The 11816-nt window shown below is 37.7% G+C and overlaps 1 long non-coding RNA gene across 1 annotated transcript in view; it reads right to left on the bottom strand.

Moving 5' to 3' along the window:
* Nucleotides 1–202: 202 nt before the first annotated feature.
* LOC118767859 overlaps nucleotides 203–11816 on the bottom strand; it is a 29306-nt gene continuing 17692 nt past the window's right edge. Inside the window, exons 3-4 of the long non-coding RNA XR_005003764.1 lie at nucleotides 10530–10534; nucleotides 203–216 (exon numbers count right to left, since the gene is read on the bottom strand). This is a non-coding gene — a long non-coding RNA (uncharacterized LOC118767859). The remainder of the gene's footprint in view (nucleotides 217–10529; nucleotides 10535–11816) is intronic.

Raw genomic sequence — 11816 nt, 5'->3', positions numbered from 1 at the left:
TTTGATGATCAAGATCTCACTCATTGTGGAAGTCTTCAGTGGAGATTACAGGTAAAACAGCAACAACAACAACACTACTGTTTCATGTTAAAACATATTTTAGATGGTTTTCACACCTACATCTTAACACCCCCACCCCCCGTCATTACGAGGGAATCTGTCCCCCACACTTCTATTTTTTTTTTTATATATTCTTAAATATTACACTCTTTCTCTCTCCCTCCCTCCCTCCTAACAATTGTTTTATTTTTTTTTTTTATTAGCTGCTGCTGTTCATTTCAGTTACCCCCACCTCCACACCCTCCCTTCTTCTTTACATTGACCCCCACTTCTAAACAAACCCAACGTTTATTTCTCTTTTTTCAATGATCCTTTACACTTAAAGTGTTTACTTTAGTTCATACTTGCCACCTCCTCTCATCTAACACACACACACACACATACCTCTGTGTCATCACAACCAATAATAAGACTTGTTTTATGTAAAGTACCTCTTAGGGTTTATGGTTTATACTCCTTCAGAAACCACACACCAACAGGCCTGCTCATAATTGTTTACCTGGCACTAAAAGGAAAAAAAAACCCCCAAATAAATAGAAAAAAAAACCGGAACATCCACCCAACCATATGTCCTTCATTCCCACCCCCCCCCCCACAATGTTGTTGTGCCAATTTCCTTGTATTGCACCCTCAATGAGGGCCTTAAAAGAGGTGACAGTATGTGTTCATGGCAGCCACACACTGTCTACCCCCTAAATGTACCTTACTTCTACCACATCCCACCTGAAATAGAAAGAAACTCTTCCCCACACCATTTCCAAATATAAGGTGATGTTGCTATTATCTGTTTCAGAACAACCCTTCATGTTATGATTTCAAAGACTTGACTCTCTGGCATCGGTCAATTCTTTGCTGTTTCAGATGTTCACATTATACATTCTATGATGAAGACACTATTACAACCATGCCAGTGACTTAGAAATGGTGAATCCTTTTTTTTTATTATTTAGGATTCACCGTGAATTCTTCATCTTCAAATTGGAAGATTTAATGTTTTTCAATATAAACCATGGAATTTACCATTTTATGTTATTCCTTGCAAAGTGGAGTCGGACCTTTGGATTTACTTCTTGACTTTGCATTAATTCTTAAGCTGAGGTTTTATTGTCTAAAAAAAAAGAAAAGAAAAGAAAGAAAAAAGAAAAAAAAGAAAGGAAAAAAAACTAAAAAAATTGTAACTTAAAATAATTCTTCTTCTTCCTGGGAATAATTTTAGCTTTAGCAGTTTTTATTTATTTCCCCATCTCCCTTCTACATATCTTTGATAAAGGTTCGTCCTGTTTTAATACTATTTTAATACTGACAATGAAAACCTGTGCTGTGTTGTGACTTCACTGGATCAGATGAGGTGTCTACATTTGTTGTAAGGTAGCTAGTTGTTTACAAGCCATCTTTTAATGGAATATAGGTGCCAATCACCGCCAGGTGTTTGGTTCTTCTCTAGTTGCAACATAAAGATGGATTTATCAGAGTTCTAGTCTTATGGGGAATTCTATATCTTCAGATTTCTATTGTTTATTGCTGGTTCCAGTCACGGAATGGTGTTGTTTGGGAATTCTTTCTTTCTTTTGTAAATGCATTTGTAAGCAGAAACTCGCATTTCCTTGCATACCGACAAAGCTGACAATGTTAATGGAAACTTACTGCCCCTTGTATAACACACACACACACTCACTCACTCACTCACATATTATTCACATCATTTCTGGGGTTTTCCCATTGATGGGGTTTTACATTTTTTTTTTCTGCCCTTTCTCTTCCAATTTCATTCCTGCATTCCTTCCTTACATATGTCATCCAGTCATCCCTTCGTTTCAAAGCTGTGACCTCTTGCCTCCCCCAGGTTGTCAGCTGAACTAATTAAAAAAAAAACCAACAAACCCTGCTCAACCACATGGATACGTTGAAGCTTGTACGATTGCCTCAAAGATCCCTTTTTGTGTCCAGTTTCTCCTTTTTTTTTTCTTTTTTTTTTTATCCCCTTCCTTGAACTGGACCTTGCTACATGCTGTCTGTCTTCAAACAACAAAATATATATATATTTTTTTTATATATTGAGAGAAGTGATCTATGAAATCAACAAACCCCAAAAATCTATATAACTCAACAGCATTCACAGTTTCAGTGAATAAAAAAACCTCCAATTGCAGCAATGTGTTTATAAAACTGGGGAAATAAATGTTTAAAAAAAAAAAAACCCAAAAACAAAAACAAAAAACAGAAAACAAATTCTGAACAAACCCTGTGTATATATGAATATATAAATATATATATATATACATATATATATATATAATATATATATATATATATGTATGTATATATATATATGTGTGTGTGTATATATAAACTGTATATATATGTAAGACATGTTATTTCTCTTGCAACATATTTAGTTCAGTGTAGGTTGTTTTTTTTTTTTTTTTTGTCGACCATTTCTTTGTCAACCGAGTAATGTGACTGCCACGACCACAGCCAATATTATCTCTGACCTGGGCTAGAGGACTGTCATATACTCAAGTGGTTCTTTACTGAAAAGACGTCTCGGACAGTCGAATGTTGGATGGACCTTCTCTGGCCTTATTTCAAGTAGTAAATCACCCACTTTTTTTTTTTTATTTTTTATTATTAATTTTTTTTTTTAAGAAAAAATAAAAGGAAAATTTTTTCTGAACTGTTGTTGCATGGTGATGCAACACCATCTTCATAGTGACTGTGTGTGTGTATATATATATATATATATATTTATATATCTATCTACATCTACATATCTATTTATATATGTATGTATATATAGATATATAGATATTTACATAGAAGAGAGTTAAAGGAGAAATATGCTGATATATATCTATATAAAATCCTGCAGCTGACCAGGAGAACAGGACAAGAAGAAAACCTAACGAAAGAGAGAGAGAAGACGGAGGGTACATACATGCATAACTGTAAATATATGTGTGTATATATAAAATATATATATATATATATATATGATATGGTCATTAAACAGGATTAAATCAACAAATTAAACGAAGGAATTTGTTAATTATTCTTTCTCTCTTTTTCTCTCGCTCTCATCAGTTTATTTCAAAATGCCTTTCCTGTTCATTGGAAAGAAGGAATACATTTAATAAAACAACAAAACAAAACAAAACAGACTGAACTCCTTCACAAAAAAGAAAATATAATATATAGGAAAAAAAGGACAAAAATTATAAAACAAGAAGAAAAAAATTTAAAAACATTTAATTTGAAGAAGAAAATAAAATGGAAAAACAAACCAAAAAAAAAAAAACATTGCTAACATTTTTGAGTAATAAAATACTTTTAAAATTTTATCCTGATGCCATCTTTAACAATCCCTCGTTTAACATGTGTGTTTTAATTAATTCAGTTAATTTCTTTTTTTCAGATATGTTTTTGCTGTTTATCATTTTATTTTTTTAATTCTGTTTCTGCGGTCATAACTTTTTTTGATTAAGAGATCTTTAAATATATTGTTTGATGATTGTAAATTGAATGGTAACTAACTTTTTTTTAGTGAACTAATCTCAGTCCTTTCATGGTACGACCACACTTGGAATTCGCATCATCAGTTTGGAACCCCTTTCTTGCTCAGAACATTGACCTCCTGGAATCTGTCCAGAGATGTGCAACCAAACACATACCCTCCATCAGACGTCTACCTTACTCTGAGCGCCTTGTTTCCCTGGGCATGGATTCACTGAAGCTCCGGCGTCTGGCGATGGACTTGGTAAACACCCACAAAGTTATCAACCACCTCACCAACAACAACACTGAACACTTTTTTGATCTCCATATATCCAACACACGTGGACATGCCTACAAAGTCAGAAAACAGCACAGCTCCCATGACTTTCGGAAACATTTTTTCGCGCTCAGAGTTGCTGAAGTCTGCGTCAGTTGTCGACTGCCATGACACTGCATCCTTTAAGGCCCTCATGCTTTCCGAAATCCGCCAAAACTACACCTGATTGTCCCCCTTCCATACTCATACACATATGTGTATGTCATGACTGATGCACTGTTCTTTTCCTGACGCTTGTACATTACCCTATGTACTATACATACACTTTAGATGAGTTGTAGTGCACCTGAGCACTGTACACAATGTTTTATTATTATTATTATTAAAGCTGTTAATGAATTTATGGATGTAGCATAGTTACAAAATATTAGTTCATTGTGTGTGTATGTATGTGTGCGTGAATATATGAGAGGTATTGGTATCCAGAAGACCCAAGGTTGCAGGTAACGCTATGTAAGTGCTATGGAAGGACCGTAGTTAAACTCTCGGTTCGATAATGATACGAGTGAGGAGTCTAATGTGAACAGGTATATCTATATATATAAAACTGTAGTTGTGTGAGTGTCTGTCCCCTTCGATTTAGATTCCTAACTACTCCCACATTTTGCGGTGCAGTTTAACCAAAAGCGGGTATCTTATAGTCATGATTCATATCGAGCCCTTCTGGGTATTAGCATGAGTCTACAATTTAAAAAAAAATTTACCCTCATTTTTTCCCATTTTTAATGCATTTTTTGGCTATTATATAAGGGAAGTAACTCTCTAAAATGTATTATTAAATCTCAGAATGTAAAAAGCTACAGTAACACCCCACCTTTGTGGTTAGCCATATTGAGATGGCTATTATACTTTACATCTCTAAAAATGCTTATATAGTTATTTCCCTTACAAACCCGAGCAACGCTGGGCGATACTGCTAGTGTTTAATAAAATGAGACAACAAAGCCAAGGCTGTGTGGAATTTTTAGGACAGGAAGCATGTCTACCACTTCTACTCACCACTTTCCTTCGATAATGGAACTGCAACAATAACATCTTTATACATTTTTATTTTTATTTCTGGAGCCTGGCACAGCCTCCTGGCTTCCCAGACCTCGGTCGAACTGTCCAACCCATGCTAGCATGGAAAAACGGACGTTAAACGATGATGACGATTCATTCTCCTGTTTCCCTACACACTCCTTATTTGCTTCCTTTTCCAAAACAGCTCCTCATATTGAACTCTAATATTTCCCTCTAGTTAACTTTCTCATATCGTCTCTGCTGAAGGGATATCCTTAATATCCCAGAAACAGCTGTAAGACTAACTTTCTCTTTATAAATGTCCCGAAAATTCCACACAGCCTTGGCTTCGTTGCCTCATTTTATTTAAAACACACACACACATGTGCACACATTTATATATTAATGGTGATACCTCAGCATGGCCGCAACTCTCGTCCACTTCTTTATTATTATTATTATTATTAATAGTCAATTGGTTAAATATTTAACCAACTAACTAACTAACTAACAATCAATTAGTTGGTTGGGATTGAATCTCTGTGTTTGTGGCTGTTGCCAGCCTCGCCTGGCCCCCGTGCCAGTGGCACATAAAAAGCACCATCCGATCGTGGCCGTTTGCCAGCCTTGTCTGGCACCTGTGCCGTGGTTGGCATTAGGAAGGGCATCCAGCCATAGAAACATTGCCAGATCAGACTGGGCCTGGTGCAGCCTTCTGGCTTCCCAGACCCCAGTTGAACCGTCCAACCCATGCTAGCATGGAAAGCGGACGCTAAACGATGATGATGATGGCTCACCCAAGACAACATAACCTCTCTCTGTCTCTCTATCAACATCATCATCATTTAACATCTGTTGTCCATGCTGACATGGGCTGGACAGCTTGACTAGAGCTGGGAGGGAGGGGGCCTGCGCCAGGCTCCAATCTGATTTGGCATGATTTCTATGGCTGGATGCTCTTCCTAATGCCAACTACTTTATGGATTGTGCCGGGTGCTTTTACGTGGCACTGACACGAGTTCTTTACATCAACAGGAGGATCAATCTTAACACGTCTACCTTGGAGTGTGGGTCTTCTTGAGTACAGCAAGGTGTCAGGCATATCAGTCCTTTGTCATATCTCTCGTCATCATCATCATCATCACCGTTTAACGTCCGTTTTCCATGCTAGCATGGGTTGGACGGTTCAACTGGGGTCTGGGAAGCCAGAAGGCTGTGCCAGGCCCAGTCTGATCTGGCAATGTTTCTACAGCTGGATGCCCTTCCTAACGCCAACCACTCCGTGAGTGTAATGGGTGCTTTTTACATGCTATATGAATAGCAACTAGTTTAATTTTTCCTTACCGCTTTCCAGACCATACCCCAATTTTGTTTTAGTATTTCACTCAAAGGAACCATTCCCAGCATGAATATCAGGGAGGACACACTGTCCCCACTGGAAGATTCCTCTCTTGATTTTCATCTCCTGGTACTTGCTTCCCTGCTGTCGCAGTTCCTGATGATTAGATTATCAATTAAGAGCTGATCCTCCATTCCCTGGCTCCTTTTTCAGGTTATTATTATTTGTGAGATGACCCAAAATATATATATATATATATATATAAAAAACAAGTCAAGATAGAAAATGCTAAAATAATTTTATAAAGAACATTTCAGTACCGGTTTCGGTCATTTTGAGACCTTTTCAACTGTAATGATTAAATAATTAAATTTAGAAAAATTAAAAGAAAAGTTTTTTTAAAGGAATATTTGTACAGTGTTCAAATATAAGTGGCATTCTGCCTTTCTCTGTCTCCCTTGTTTGCACTTGTGTGTTCGAGGTCATTGTGAATTCTTGGTAGGGTAGAAGTTATATATATATAACTTATAAATGAGGGTTAAAGAAAATTATTTCAATGCCAATATGCTGATAACAGACTTTTAAATCGTCAATTTCCACATATTATTTACTCGCTACAGAAAAAAAAACACGAAGAACTGAAATCGGGGGAAGCCGACTGATAGAATTTTTTTAAAAGTTCGTTATTTCTATATTGAATCAATTTTGGAATTAATCTCATAAAAGATTCTTTCCTCTTCAGTAGAACATACGAAAGGATATAAATAAGATACTTACATGCGCCCATGGAAAAAAGCCGAAGCAAAAATCATGAGTACATATAAGTACCCCAGATATATCTAAAAATAAAATTCTTTGGTCAGCCTCAGCACAACGTGTTGACTGTTCTCCACTACAGGTTATAGTGGTTACCAGTCCCTATAGTGAGTAGTAATAAGTCTACTACTAATATAGGATGAAGTTTTTATATATATATATATATATATATATATATATATACACCACAATGAGGTCAAGGATTGGACTTTGAGGGAGGAAATAGTAATAGGGGCTGGAATTGTTTTTGCTTAGCATTGGGTTGATCCTTAATCCACCAGACTTATGATGAAAGATATCCTGACTATAACCATCTCATTTCTTTTTCAGACATGATCTATCTAAGACTACACTTTTTAATGTATCTTTCATTTTCATAAAGATCGTAGCATTGATTTCATTAAAGCTTTGTTGCTATGTCTAGCAATTTGAGCAACCACTTTTGTTCTGCTTCATTGGTTGAAGTCATTTTAGTTGGGAAATAAATAAAAGTGTATAAATATGTCTATGTGTGTGTGTGTGTGTGTGTGTGTGCTTACGAACCACATGGTTCCGGGTTCAGTCCCACTGCGTGGCATCTTGGGCAAGTGTCTTCTACTATAGCCTCGGGCCGACCAAAGCCTTGTGAGTGGATTTGGTAAACGGAAACTGAAAGAAGCAGCCTGTCGTATATATGTATATATATATATATATATATATATGTATGTGTGTGTATATATTTGTGTGTCTGTGTTTGTCCCCCTAGCATTGCTTGACAACCGATGCTGGTGTGTTTACGTCCCCGTCACTTAGCAGTTCGGCAAAAGAGACCAATAGAATAAGTACTGGGCTTACAAAAGAATAAGTCCCGGGGTCGAGTTGCTCGATTAAAAAGGCGGTGCTCCAGCATGGCCACAGTCAAATGACTGAAACAAGTAAAAGAGTAAGAGTATATATTTGGGTCATCCCATAAATAATGCAATTTTTTCAATTGCATGAACTAGTTGGAGTTGGAGGGGGACAGGATGAACTACCTGCATGAACTTGCTATATAAAAGCAGGTAGTACTTTTACCTTGTATTTATTCTTAGTGCAAGCTTTGAATGTTGCAGTTTGATTTTTAACAGTTATTTTTTTCAAAGCTATGATCATCATCATCTAGCGTCCGTTTTCCATGCTAGCATGGGTTGGACGGTTCAACTGGGGTCTGGGAGGCCAGAAGGCTGTACCAGGCCCAGTCTGATCTGGCAATGTTTCTACGGCTGGATGCCCTTCCTAACACCAACCACTCTGTGAGTGTAGTGGGTGCTTTTTACGTGCCACCGTCACAGGTGCCAGACGAGGCTGGCAAACGGCCACAATCGGATGGTGCTTTTTACGTGCCACCGGCACGTAGGCCCGTCGGGGCGGCGCTGGCAACAGCCATGTTCGGATGGTTTGCTTACATGCCACCGGCACTGGTATCACAGCTACAATTTCCATTGATGTTGATCGATTTCGATTTTGATTTTGATTCTGTATATATATATAATATATATATATATATATATATATATATCTTTTTTAGTCATGTGTTAATGTCATGAGATACATAAAACAGCATGGGGGATTCTTGTGTTCATGCCATCAAAAGATTACTTCATGAAAGCTCTTAGTGCTCATGTGACTGGACTATGAATTAAAATTGACTCAACATGGAAGTGGCAAACGAGCATATTCAGCATATTTTGCTTTAATGAGTTCAATAAAGGCAACAACACAATGGAAAGTGCAAGGAATATTAATGCAGTATATGGGGATCGGAAATCAGTGTAAGCCAGACAAAAGGTGTTCTTCCATCAGGATAATGCTTGGCTACATACAGTGAGGATAGCTGGAGCAGTTTGAATGGGAAATGATGCCCCAACCATCATATTTGCAAGAGATTGCTCCATCTGATTATCATTTAATCCGCAGTGCTCAGAATCATTTGGATGGAAAAAATATGAATTCTGTAGACAAGGTCAGAACAGTACTAGAGGAGTATTTTTTGTCACAGACAAGTGGATTTTGGAAGAGGGCCTTGCAAGTCTACCAGATAGGAGAGGGGCTTTCTCCGTCCGGGTTGCGGATCCGTGGAATAAGCTGCCAGACGAATGGTGAAGATGCCGACGACCGCTCGGTTCAAAGTCTCCCTTGACCACGAGTGGCCTGAACTCTTTACATGAACACCACCCTGTACATAACTCCATGTCCCCATACATGGCCTTGCTTTTTGCTTTTTGAGCCAAAAAATTAACTAACTAACTAGCTAACTAGATAGATAGAAGGGCATTGTAGAAAATGAAGGTGAGTATATTTTAGTTTAAAAAGGTACTTTATCTTAATTTTGAAAAATAAAAGAAGTATAAAAAAACGCATTATTTATGGGATGACCCAATATATATTTAATATGATAAATATGAAAGCTAATTTCTGTGTGTCTTAGCCCCCCCCTCCACCTCTCACTATTCAGTGACACTCCTATTATTCTTCATGATGGGGTGAGAGTAATAGGTACAGAGACGGTGAGGGTGGTGGCAAAGACAGAGAGAGAAAGATAGACAAAGAAATTTATGGAGAGTTGATGTTTTATTAAGAGTAGTAGTGTTGATGGTGGTAGTGGGAGTAATAATCAGAGAGAGGGAGAAAGAGTGGGTATGTGAGAGAAAGAGGGAGATGATGTACAACTTTGTTTAACCATGTCTCTTTCACAAATTCCTGTCACCAACATACTGAACACAGTCATTTTTGTTTTATTTTTTGCTTTCTTTAATACATATATATATACATACATACACACACACACTCGCACATACATATATATAAAATATACTTCAATTGAAATAAAGTTTCCCCAAAATTAAGCATATATAATAAATGTGTATGTCTGTGTCACTTGCTGTGGAACTTAGCTGAGCCTTTTGTATTTGTTTTTGTTTGACAATGATGTGAGTGATAGATGTCAGCCAACACTGAATATTTTTAATTAATTATTAATTATTTGATAAGGTGTGGTTTGAGAGGGATTTGGGTTCTATTTCTTGCAAGTTAGATGAAAGACAAGGTAGGTGTTGGTGTTTATATTAGATTTAACCCTTTAGTATTTAAACCGGCCATATCCGGCCAAAATAGTTAATCTGTTTTATGTTCAAACTGACCAGATCCAGGCCCTCACACCTACCCTACAATGTTATTCTACATGAAGTAATTACACCATCAAGATCTTGAAGATATGAGGTAATGCACGATTAATTCAAATCAATGGGAATCAATAAGCATTATGTTTGATTGAATAATCTGAACAATAAAGGGTTAACAAAAAAAAAGACATTAAATAACTGATTGAGGAGGTCAATTATTTGTCTTATTTGCATTAACTAGGAGATATATTTCCCCCTGGATAGAAAGCTTGTCACTTCATAAAATTATTTCCCAATTTCCAGCAATGTAAATTGCAACAAATATAAAAATATGTGTGTAAACACACGCTATGTCTTGACACATCTTTGCTTTCTCTCTCTGACTGGGGCAAACCTGTATCTCCTCTATAGGAAGACACTTATTTGTATCCCTCTATCATCGTTTAAGCTCTCATCAATGTGCCACCGCCCTCAATATCTCTCCACCTCTCAATTGAAAGGACTTTATCTTGCAACGTACTCAGCGACCTCACTGGGGCTAGTGCCTCATAAAAAGCACCCGGTACACTCTATAAAGTGGTTGGCATAAGCAAAGGCATCAAACTGTAGAAACCATGTCAAAGCAGACAGCAAAGCCTAGCACTGTCCTTCTGTCTGACAAGCTCCTATTTCTTTACTACCCACAAGGGGCTACACACAGAGAGGACAAGCAAGGACAGACAAACGGATTAAGTCGATTATATCGACCCCAGTGCGTAACTGGTACTTATTTAATCGACCCCGAAAGGATGAAAGGCAAAGTCGACCTCGGCGGAATTTGAACTCAGACCGTAACGGCAGGCGAAATACCTATTTCTTTACTACCCACGAGGGGCTAAACACAGAGAGGACAAGCAAGGACAGACAAACGGATTAAGTCGATTATATCGACCCAGTGTGTAACTGGTACTTATTTAATTGACCCTGAAAGGATGAAAGGTAAAGTCGACCTTGGCGGAATTTGAACTCAGAACGTAACGGCAGACGAAATAACTATTTCTTTACTACCCACAAAGGGCTAAACACAGAGGGGACAAACAAGGACAGACAAACGGATTAAGTCGATTATATCGACCCAGTGTGTAACAGGTACTTATTTATTCGACCCCGAAAGGATGAAAGGCAAAGTCGACCTCGGCGGAATTTGAACTCAGAATGTAACGGCTGGCGAAATACCTATTTCTTTACTACCCACAAGGGGCTAAACACAGAGACGACAAACAAGGACAGACAAATGGATTAAGTCGATTATATCGACCCAGTGCGTAACTGGTACTTATTTAATCGACCCTGAAAGGATGACAGGCAAAGTCGACCTCGGCGGAATTTGAACTCAGAACATAACAGCAGGTGAAATACCTATTTCTTTACTACCCACAAGGGGCTAAACACAGAGAGGACAAACAAGGACAGACAGACGGATTAAGTCGATTATATCGACCCAGTGCGTAACTGGTACTTATTTAATTGACCCTGAAAGGATGAAAGGTAAAGTCGACCTCGGCGGAATTTGAACTCAGAACATAACGGCAGGCGAAATACCGCTAAGCATTTCGCCCAGCGTACTAACGGTTCTGCCAGCTAGCCGCCT

Source organism: Octopus sinensis, linkage group LG25 (assembly GCF_006345805.1).
Source record: "Octopus sinensis linkage group LG25, ASM634580v1, whole genome shotgun sequence".
NCBI classification, from domain to species: Eukaryota; Metazoa; Mollusca; class Cephalopoda; order Octopoda; family Octopodidae; genus Octopus; species Octopus sinensis.
The sequence above is the reverse complement of the archived record's forward strand: the minus strand, read 5'-3'. Positions and strand labels throughout refer to the sequence as shown.